At 52.0% G+C, this 8,764-nt stretch overlaps 1 long non-coding RNA gene across 2 annotated transcripts; it reads left to right on the forward strand.

Annotated features, from left to right (window-relative positions):
• Positions 1-2,112: 2,112 nt before the first annotated feature.
• On the forward strand, positions 2,113-7,599 carry LOC119236696 (uncharacterized). Of its 2 annotated transcripts, none has more exons than XR_008550338.1 (3): positions 2,113-2,143; positions 2,552-2,652; positions 7,186-7,599. It is a non-coding gene; the product is annotated as an uncharacterized LOC119236696 (long non-coding RNA). The 2 variants fall into 2 exon arrangements; XR_005123149.2 differs by having other exon boundaries at positions 2,119-2,292.
• The last annotated feature ends 1,165 nt before the right edge of the window (positions 7,600-8,764 follow it).

Raw genomic sequence — 8,764 nt, forward strand, 5'->3', positions numbered from 1 at the left:
CCCTCCCTCCCCATTTCCTGGGAAGCAGCCAGGCCAGACGGGCTATGCAGGGCACCTCTCAGCACCATGCCAAGGCAGCTTGGACTCCAAGTAATGGAGGATTGGCAAGTGGGAAGTCAGCCAATATGCTATTAGAATGTCAGCCAATATGCCATTGGAATGAGGCACAGAAGGCGTCATGACCAAGGGCCCATGAGGACACCTTACCCCGACACTGGGAATCTGGACACTTCATCCAGTCACATTTGTCTTGAGCGTTTATCCTGCAAGCTGAGGGTTTGCGGCAGGGGTCCTAAAGGTCCTTGATCTCCAGGAGGAGTCTAAGTCCAAAGGGGGAGGTAGATCATAAAAGAGATGCAGAATGCAGACAGGGGGTGCATCCATCCATTTCCTAGGAAGCTCAGTTGTCCCCACCTGGGAGCATTGGGGGACTTCTCGGAGGTGGTGGAAGCAGGTTGTGGCTGGAAGGGCTCTCAGAGATCACACAGCATCTGGACCAGCAGAGTGGTTCATTTCACTGTCATTCTTGACCTGACTGGGCTCCAGGGGAGGTGTGCTGAGGAAAGCGCTGAGGTCCATCGTGTGACAAGGAAGCAGTGCTGTGACGGATTAGTAATGTCTGGCAGGGTCACTGAGGGAGAGTGGTAGCCCAGGTCTGGTCCACTTCTCTCATTTTATACAACTGGAAACTGAAGCCCAAAGAGTTACTCCCTCGAGGACATTCAAGCAGAGAGAGAGAGAGAGCCATGATCTGCTCTTCCAGTCCAGGACTCTTCCTATTAAAACAGTGACTCCCCAACTTGAGCCTGCATCAGAATCACCTGGAGAAGTCTATTAAAACAGATTCTGGGCCCCAACCTCAAAGTTTCGGATTCTGAGATTTGTATTTCCTGAATACATCAACACAACGTACACCTTTAACGTTGTATGTCAGTGATCTCGGGTTGGGGAGGGGGAGGCCCACCGCCCAGGTCACAGGCCCACCCAATAAAATTAGAACCCCTGGACTGATAGAGGCCTGGTGTTTTCCAAACCTCCCTGGTGGTTCTAATCTGTGAGGAGCCTTGAGAAACAGTGGGAGATCTTGTTGAAATGCAGATTCACATTCTATAGGTTCAGGATGGAACTGTGGAGCTGCATTTTTAACAAATGCCAAGGTGTGGACTCAGCTGCTGGTCCACGGACCATAAATTGAGGAGCAACCTGCTGTTGTCATCTCTGAGGCTGGGTACATTTCAGGACATTTGAAGCAGGCAGTTGAGGGTTCATTCTCATATTAGCCATCCCTCTCTCCTTGTTACCGCTGTTCCCAGCATGCCCTCCCGACTGCACCATTCCTGCCCTCTCTGCAGCCCTGCCTGGGGGCACCGAGGGACCACTACAGAGCTCATTGCCCAGGCACAGCCCCTGAAGGCCCCAAGCTGCATCGTGAGCAGGAGCCAAGCACACCATCCGCCACTGCTCATTTCCTTCATCCCCATTTTGGTCTTTAGCAAACAGCATCAGATATGATAGATTTTTTGTTTGCAAACCCAGCCTCGAGGCTGGAAATTGACATCTCCCTTTCTCCTGTTGCATCTTTGCATCCTGCTCTCTTTTTACCCACGGTTCCTCCTTGTCAGTTGCCCACAAGTTATTTCAGTCAGTTCATACATTGAGTGCCTACTGTGTGCAATCAGTTGATTCATGCATTGATTGAGTACCTACTATGTGCAAATGGACTGACAGTTGCTCTATGACCTTAAGCAAGTCTGCTATCCTCCCCACTGTGTACTTTGTGGGTTGAGATCCTATTTTAGGTACCTTAATATTCTTGGAGCCTGGCACAGTGCCTGGCAAGTAAATAGTGTTCATCCAGTAATGTTGCGTGGATACTGCTGAGGGAATGAGGTCCGGACTGCTCAGAGCTTTGGCTTCTAAGCCTGTAGAATGGTAGACATAAGGCCTAGTTCATAAACATACAGTGAGGTTGATCATTACTGGGGAGCCTCCAGTTTACAGGTGGATTAACTGAGGTCAAGATATGCAAGTAGCAAGTCGTTGGAGGCAGTGGAACTAGAACTCATGTCTAGAACTAGAATTCAGGGATACTCTATTGAGGGTCAAAGAGCCCTTTGCCTTCTGAGGTCTTAAGAGTGTCCAGGTCAGACATAAATCTGGATCCAGGAGCTGTCAGGCAGGAGGCCCTGTGGGTTGGAAAGGGCTAAAGCCAGTGGCAGCCCCAGCCCTGGCAGAGGGAAGTGGCCTAGGAGCCAGGCCAGCTGTTGGCACCTTTGGAGATGGTCTCAGCAGGTAGGGAAGCCAGAGTAATGTGTGAGTCTTCTTTGCTTTTCCTGAAATATCCGCTCAGAAAGGTTAGCCAGCAAGAGGGTGCTGATGCCAAGCCAGACATTGGCATGCTGGGTCAGGTACCTGGCTTAAGGAGTCCAGTTTGAGCCAGCCTTCTCTGCTGGTCGAATTCAGCCCTTCTGAGGGGCATCCTCACCATTCACCCTTCCTTCTGAGCATATCTTATGCTTTCTGGCCCTTTTAATGTGATGGTTTCTCCTAGGAACATGCCTGCACTTCCCTGGGCCAGCTCAGACCCCAGCTCCTCCTTGGATGAGAGGATGAGAGGGCACCATGGAGAAACACAACCATGGATGGCTACAGGTTGGTGCCATTGCCAAGATCAGGAATCTGGGATCATGCCTTTCATTGGACCTGACTCATCCAGGCCAATCTACAATTAAGAGTCTGGTGCTGCAGGAGCTCCTAGCCCAGGACTAATGTGTCCATGACAGTGGGGGAGTATAAAGGCACCTAGTGCCTACCCTCTCTATGCCCATAGTTCTGGGCCCCTCCCCATGTTCCCCTAAATTAGGGTTAGTCTTGAAGAACTTCAACTCTCTGAAATTCAATAGATTTCTAATTCTAAGCATCCTTGATTCTAGGTGTTCAAAATTTTATAATTATAAAGTTCCAGTTTTGTTAATCAGAATGCTTTCAATTGCAAGTGACAGAAAATCCATTCCACCCTGGCCTCATAGCAGAAAAGTCCAAAGTAGGACTAGGACTTCAGGCATAGCTTGATCAAGGAGTTCAAGTATTTCTCTGTGCTTCATTTCGTGGTTTTGGAATCAATGTGGTCGCATGATGGCCATTGCTAACACAAAGCCCATGGTTGCAGGTTCAAGTCCTGTAGGAAATATAGAGTCACTGCCTGGATTCCTGGATTCCTCTAACTTCTCATACCATGTCCAGCAATTTGGCAAAAAAGTCACGGACTGAATTCTTATGGGCCTGGATTTTCTATGAGCCTGTCCCCAAACCAATCACTGTATCCAAGGGAATGATGGGATTCTCTACTTGGGTTAGGGCTGGGCCCCCTAGGTGTACCCCCACCCAATCATATGGCCTGAGACGCATGGTGTTTCTCCATTGGAAATGGGGAGTAATGCTATCAAAAGAATGGTGGACAGATGCAGGGAGACAAAAATAAAGAGCGTCCCTATGCTAAGGTTCTGAGGTTATACAGATCAGAAATCCTAGGAGCATTTGACTCAAAGCTTTGGGGGAACCCTAATGCTCACCTCTTCGATTTAGGACAATGGATAGGTGGGGATAAAAGTAAGTCTCCCCACTCTCCACCCTTCCAGAGTTAAGAAAGCGATGTGTCCCTTTATTATTTATCTTTAACTCTTGTTAACTCTTATTTATTTATTATTATTTATCTTAAGCCCATGCATTCTATTAAGTTTCTGGTAGGGACAGCAGAGAGTCAGCTAAAGAATCTTTGGGTAGGGGATGCAGGAAAGGATCTGCGTGGTGGCTTTGGGGGCAGGCAGCTGTCGCGTGGACTCTGGAAGAGGGAAGGTGGAGCATAAACATGGCCCGGAGCGCTGAACTGAGCTCTCATTCTTCACACCCTTGCTGGGCTCCACAGTGCACTGAGTCCTTTTCCAAGCCACTTGACGCTGGGCTTGGCCAGCTGACTTGTCTGGCTCATGAGATAGTAGCACATATAATTCGAGAAGAGGCTCAGGGCACGTTTACGTGGCTGTGCTTGCCTTCTTGGACTCCCCCAAGAGGAGGGACCTGACCAAGGTAGCTGTGTCCCTTGCATGAGAGGTGGTGCAGACCCAAGCTGATGCACAGCCTGAAGCGAGCTCGGTCAGCTTCTCCCCACATGCAGAACGTGCTTGTGTGGAATGCCCCTGAGATCTGGAGTGTGGCACGGTGGGGGTGATGGCTCGCTGATAAAGGCAGCGGGGGGGACAGAGGCTCGGGGGGACAGACTGTGCATCAGCCGACCTGAAACTGGGGTATTAGGGGCCCCATGGATCAGGAGTTGGGCGCCAAGTTCTGTGTCAGTGTCTGTGATCTGAGAGTCATTCCTTCAATGGTCCTCAGTAGTCCCGTCTCTGGAAAGACAAGAATGCCTCTCCCCTTGGCTTCTGGCCAGTAACCGGGTCCTGGAGTAGGTGGTCCCGAACTCCAGGCCCCACGCTGCTTCTGCTCTACCCCTCTCTGCCCCGGCCCTTGCCTGGGAAGTGGCCCCTGCCAGAGCCGCCCTGCACCCTCACACTTCACGCTCCCTCACACAACACACTCAATATAGAAAACAAGTCAGACTGTGATAAATGCAGAAATAGATGTGTGAAATTGTTCTAGGAGCAAAGAGGAGGGAGAGTTGAAGTCTCTCTGGGGGAGAGAGTGGGGGTGAGGCTTGGGGGTGGCTTCGTCATGGAGGGGATGAGTTGCTTAAGGATGAGTAATAGTTCAGCCGGTGGAGAAGAAGAACAAGAGCATTTCAGGCAGATGGAGTGACGCGTGTAGCGGCTGGCGGCAGGAGGAGCGCGTGTGTCGGAGCTGTGATAGGCTGGCTCTCCAGTAGGGGCCTACGACGAGGGGACTACCGGGGATGGGGCTGGAGACAGGCCCCTGAGGAGAAAGGGCCTTGAGTGCCACCTTCAGTGTCAGGCTGTGTCCTGCAGGCAGTGGGAAGGGGGTGTGGGCATGGAGGCCTTAGAGCTGCAGACCCTCCTGCGGGCAACAGTGAAAATCCTAGGGGCTTCCTGACTTCCCCAGCCCTCCCCAGCCCCTCCTACCAGCACCAGGGGAGAGCAAGGCCTAGATTCAGGGTTCTGTAGTCCTGTCAAGTGAGCAGGTTTGGGAGGGGGAAGACCCTGGGGTTCTGTTGAGGGTGGAGTCTTTTTGAAATAAATGATGGAGTTGGAAGGGGTGAGTTTCCCTCTGAAACAGCAGGCAAGAGAAAGCAAGAGGGTGTGCAGGCGAACCCCTTGGGTCATGGCATTGGAGGGGGTGGACTGAGTCCAATTTTCCTCTTACTTCAGGGTCCTGTGGCTGCAGAAGGAAACCCTGAGACCTTAGTGGGAATTAATCAGTCCTGGGTTCAAATCCTGGCACTGCCATTTGCTAGCTCTGTGACCTTGAACTAGTGACCTAACCTCTCTCAGTTCCTTTTGTCAAATGGACTCCACCACTGTCTGCGATTGTGGTGGAGCTGAAATAATATAATTATAACTGCCATTTACTAGGACTTAGGTCCTTTCACACACCTCCAACTCCCCAGCACAGCCTGAGCAGGGGTCTCTTTAAGCAGCGAGACAACAGAAGCACAGGGAGGTTAGGAGACTTGCCCAAAGGCACGTTGTTAGTCGGTGGCTTGAATCAGGCCCTCTGGCTCCAGGTCCTGTGCTCTGAACCCACACACTCTGTATGGGATGATAGCAATTCACACATAACACACAGGACACATACGAAATGACTCTTTTCTTGCTCTCTAAATCCTACCAAAAATATTTGGAGGGAGAAACGATTTCTGAGAAAGGCGTCCCAGGGAGACTTCCACAGGCTGGAGGGAGTATGTTTCTATAAATTCCCTTGCCCCTAAGTGGGACGGGCCAGGTGAGGACTATTGCAATACACCAGGCCGCAGGCCCGACAGTTGTGCGTTGATTAAAACGACAGGTCGCACGTCCCCGGGGCTGGAGAGGAAGTCCTTCCCCAGGGTCAGCCCCACCTGCAGCGGGCGGGTTCCTTCATCCTGGTTTCCGATCATGATGAGCATCAGCTGACCCTGCGCGCCCCACACACGCCCTGGGAAGGGGAGGGTTAGAAGGAGCATGTTTGTCACCTTCCCTGGTGGGCAGAGGAGACCACCTGAGAGTTTTAAAGGAAAATCAAAAAGAAAGCATCCACCACATAATCCCTCCAAGGCCAAAAGAGTGGGTCACGCCACCTCTGGCCTCCCTTCCCCGTGTGATGAGGTGCTGCTGTCCCCAGCAGAGCAGAGGGCAGGGAACGTGGGCTTGGCCTTACGAACCCCAACCTCTCGAGGCATATTCTCATGTGTTGAAAGGAGGTGATTGTTCTGCAAGGGCTGTTGGGAGGATTTTAGAGGATGTGCATGTAAAAGGCTCGCGATGGGCTTGTCACGCAGTAAGTGCTCAATAAATGTTTACTGTGCTGCTCATTGGGGGAAGGGAGAGTGTAAAGGAGGGAGGGCGGGAGCATGGGGAGAAAGAGAGGAAAGACAACACGGAAGAGCACAAGCTGGAGGAGGCGCAGTGGAGGAGGAGGAGGAGGAGGAGCAGGACAGGGAGGCAGAGGAGGGGGCGGAGGGTAGGGGCACCTGCTGCCAACCCAGCTCCCCAGGCACAGCCAGCCAGGCTGGCCTGGCCCAGGCTGCTCCCCGCATGGTCATTAAGACGACTCGTGCATTCTTCCTGCATCCTGATACCACATCTGCCAGATGTGGCCCTGGATGCCAACAAGAACAGCTGCCTTCAGACGTGCCCAGCTGCAAAATGAGGACCCAGAGGTGCTGGGAAGGACACAGAGACCTCAGAGGGGTTGCCAAAGGCACTGTGCTGTCAGGAGGCAACCACGCCACTTCGGTCACTCATCCCAGGCCTCAGTTTCCCTATTGGTAATGCAAGAGGTTAGGAGGTGACCTGGCATTTGTGTCAGGTGAGGCCAACCCTGTGGTGTGTTCACAGCCAGCAGCCCCGGCTCCTGCATGCTGTCCTGGCAGATATGGGGTCACGGCTCTCCTGGGTCCTGGGCATTGTCCTGCCACTTTGAAGGATGGCCCTTCTAGTCTCCAGGGGAGAATCTTATCAGATAAAGCAATCCTGAAATTGGAACGTGAACTCTATCTTAGCATGTTTCTCTTGGCAGGTTGGAGCTCAGAGAGAGACAGAGACTTCCCCAAGGTGGAACAGAGAGATTGGTTTAGTTGTGTTTAGACCCAGGATGAGACGGAGTCTCTGAGAATGGCACCCACCGGGGACCTTGTCGTCAGAAAGCAACAGAGTAGAACAGAAACATGATGTCTTTGACCAGCCTTGGTTCGAACCTTCCATCACTGACATTAGCCAAGTCCTTTAACCTCTCTCTGCCCCTCAGTTTTTCCATCTGTGAAATGTGACTAATAATGTGTAAAGAATTTGGGCTCAAGAATCAAATCACCTGGGTATTTACCTGCTCCGTAGTATTTACCTGCTGTGTGACCTGAAGCGACTTATTCTGTGAGCTTCAATTTCCTCACAGAACAGCTGTGGGGTTAAATGCACATACAGACCTGGTGCCCAATAAATGGTACCCAATAATTATTATTGGTGCTGATGTTGTTAGTAAATCCCTTGCTCCTTAAAAGGAATTTTAACTCCCTCGTCACTGGTGACCTGTCTACCAGCTCTCCATTTCAGCCCAGGGCTCCTGGCTCCAGAATTCTCTGGCACAGAACATTCTTTGCCCTGCCCACATTCGATGTGCAGGAATAGGACCTGGCACCGGGACGGCCCATCAGAGCCCCACAGATTCCTGACTGGGCAGATGCCAGAAAAGCTCTTTCTTGCTGTCATTGCAGAGGCCCAGATGGAGCCTGGTGGTCAGGGTTAAAACTAGCCTGGCTCCTGGCGCCAGTGGGCCAGCCAGACTGACTGGGCAGGGAGAGGCACTGGCCAGCATGTGCCAGGAAGCGGAGGCCAGAGGGACAAAGGGGCAGGGCAGGTAGTGAGATGGGGCTGGGATTCTGTGCTGAGTCATGGAAGAGCTGACACAGGCAGGTGCCCCAGGAACCTGGTGAGGGGCTGAGCGCCCCACCAATGAGCAGCCAGGCATTCTGAGACACCCCCCACCACCCCCGCCCCACTGGGTGTAACTGAGTCATTCTTGAATCTCAGCATCACTCTCACTGAACACACCTCCAAGGACACATCTCAGGAGCCACATCCATGCCCCTTATCTCTCTGCTCTCACAGCAACCTTGGCCCAGGTGGGTGGCCAGTGGGTGCAGGCTGGTGGGGGCTACTGTCCACGGCCCTGAAACTCTCCACCAAGACCACCCCCAGGGACCTCTATTGAGCTTCTCCCAGGGGTTGGAACCAGGTGATGATCTTTATTTCCTGTCTTCTCTTTGTGATGCAGAGCCAGCATTGTCGTGACTCTAGGCTTAACTATTTATGTAATTGGTTTCATATTCATTTGGCAGTTTCATCACCTTTATTACTGCTGCCATTCACCACCTGGAAAAATGGGGGATTCCATATTCTCATAGTCTTTTACCCAATGTAAACACATTCTCTCTGCCCATGCTCTCCTGGAATACAACGGCTAGAGGGACACTGGAGCCCCTCTAGCCTCATGTCCTTATTGGTCAGGTAGGAAGGGCAGGGACTCTGGTTGGAAGGATGCCAAGACCAGAGTGTAAGTGAGAGCAAACCTTGGGCCAGCAGGCAGGTCACTTAATTCCCCC

The sequence above is a fragment of the Talpa occidentalis genome, unplaced genomic scaffold, assembly GCF_014898055.3.
Source record: "Talpa occidentalis isolate TD23 unplaced genomic scaffold, MPIMG_talOcc4v2.1 talOcc4.9, whole genome shotgun sequence".
NCBI lineage: Eukaryota > Metazoa > Chordata > Mammalia > Eulipotyphla > Talpidae > Talpa > Talpa occidentalis.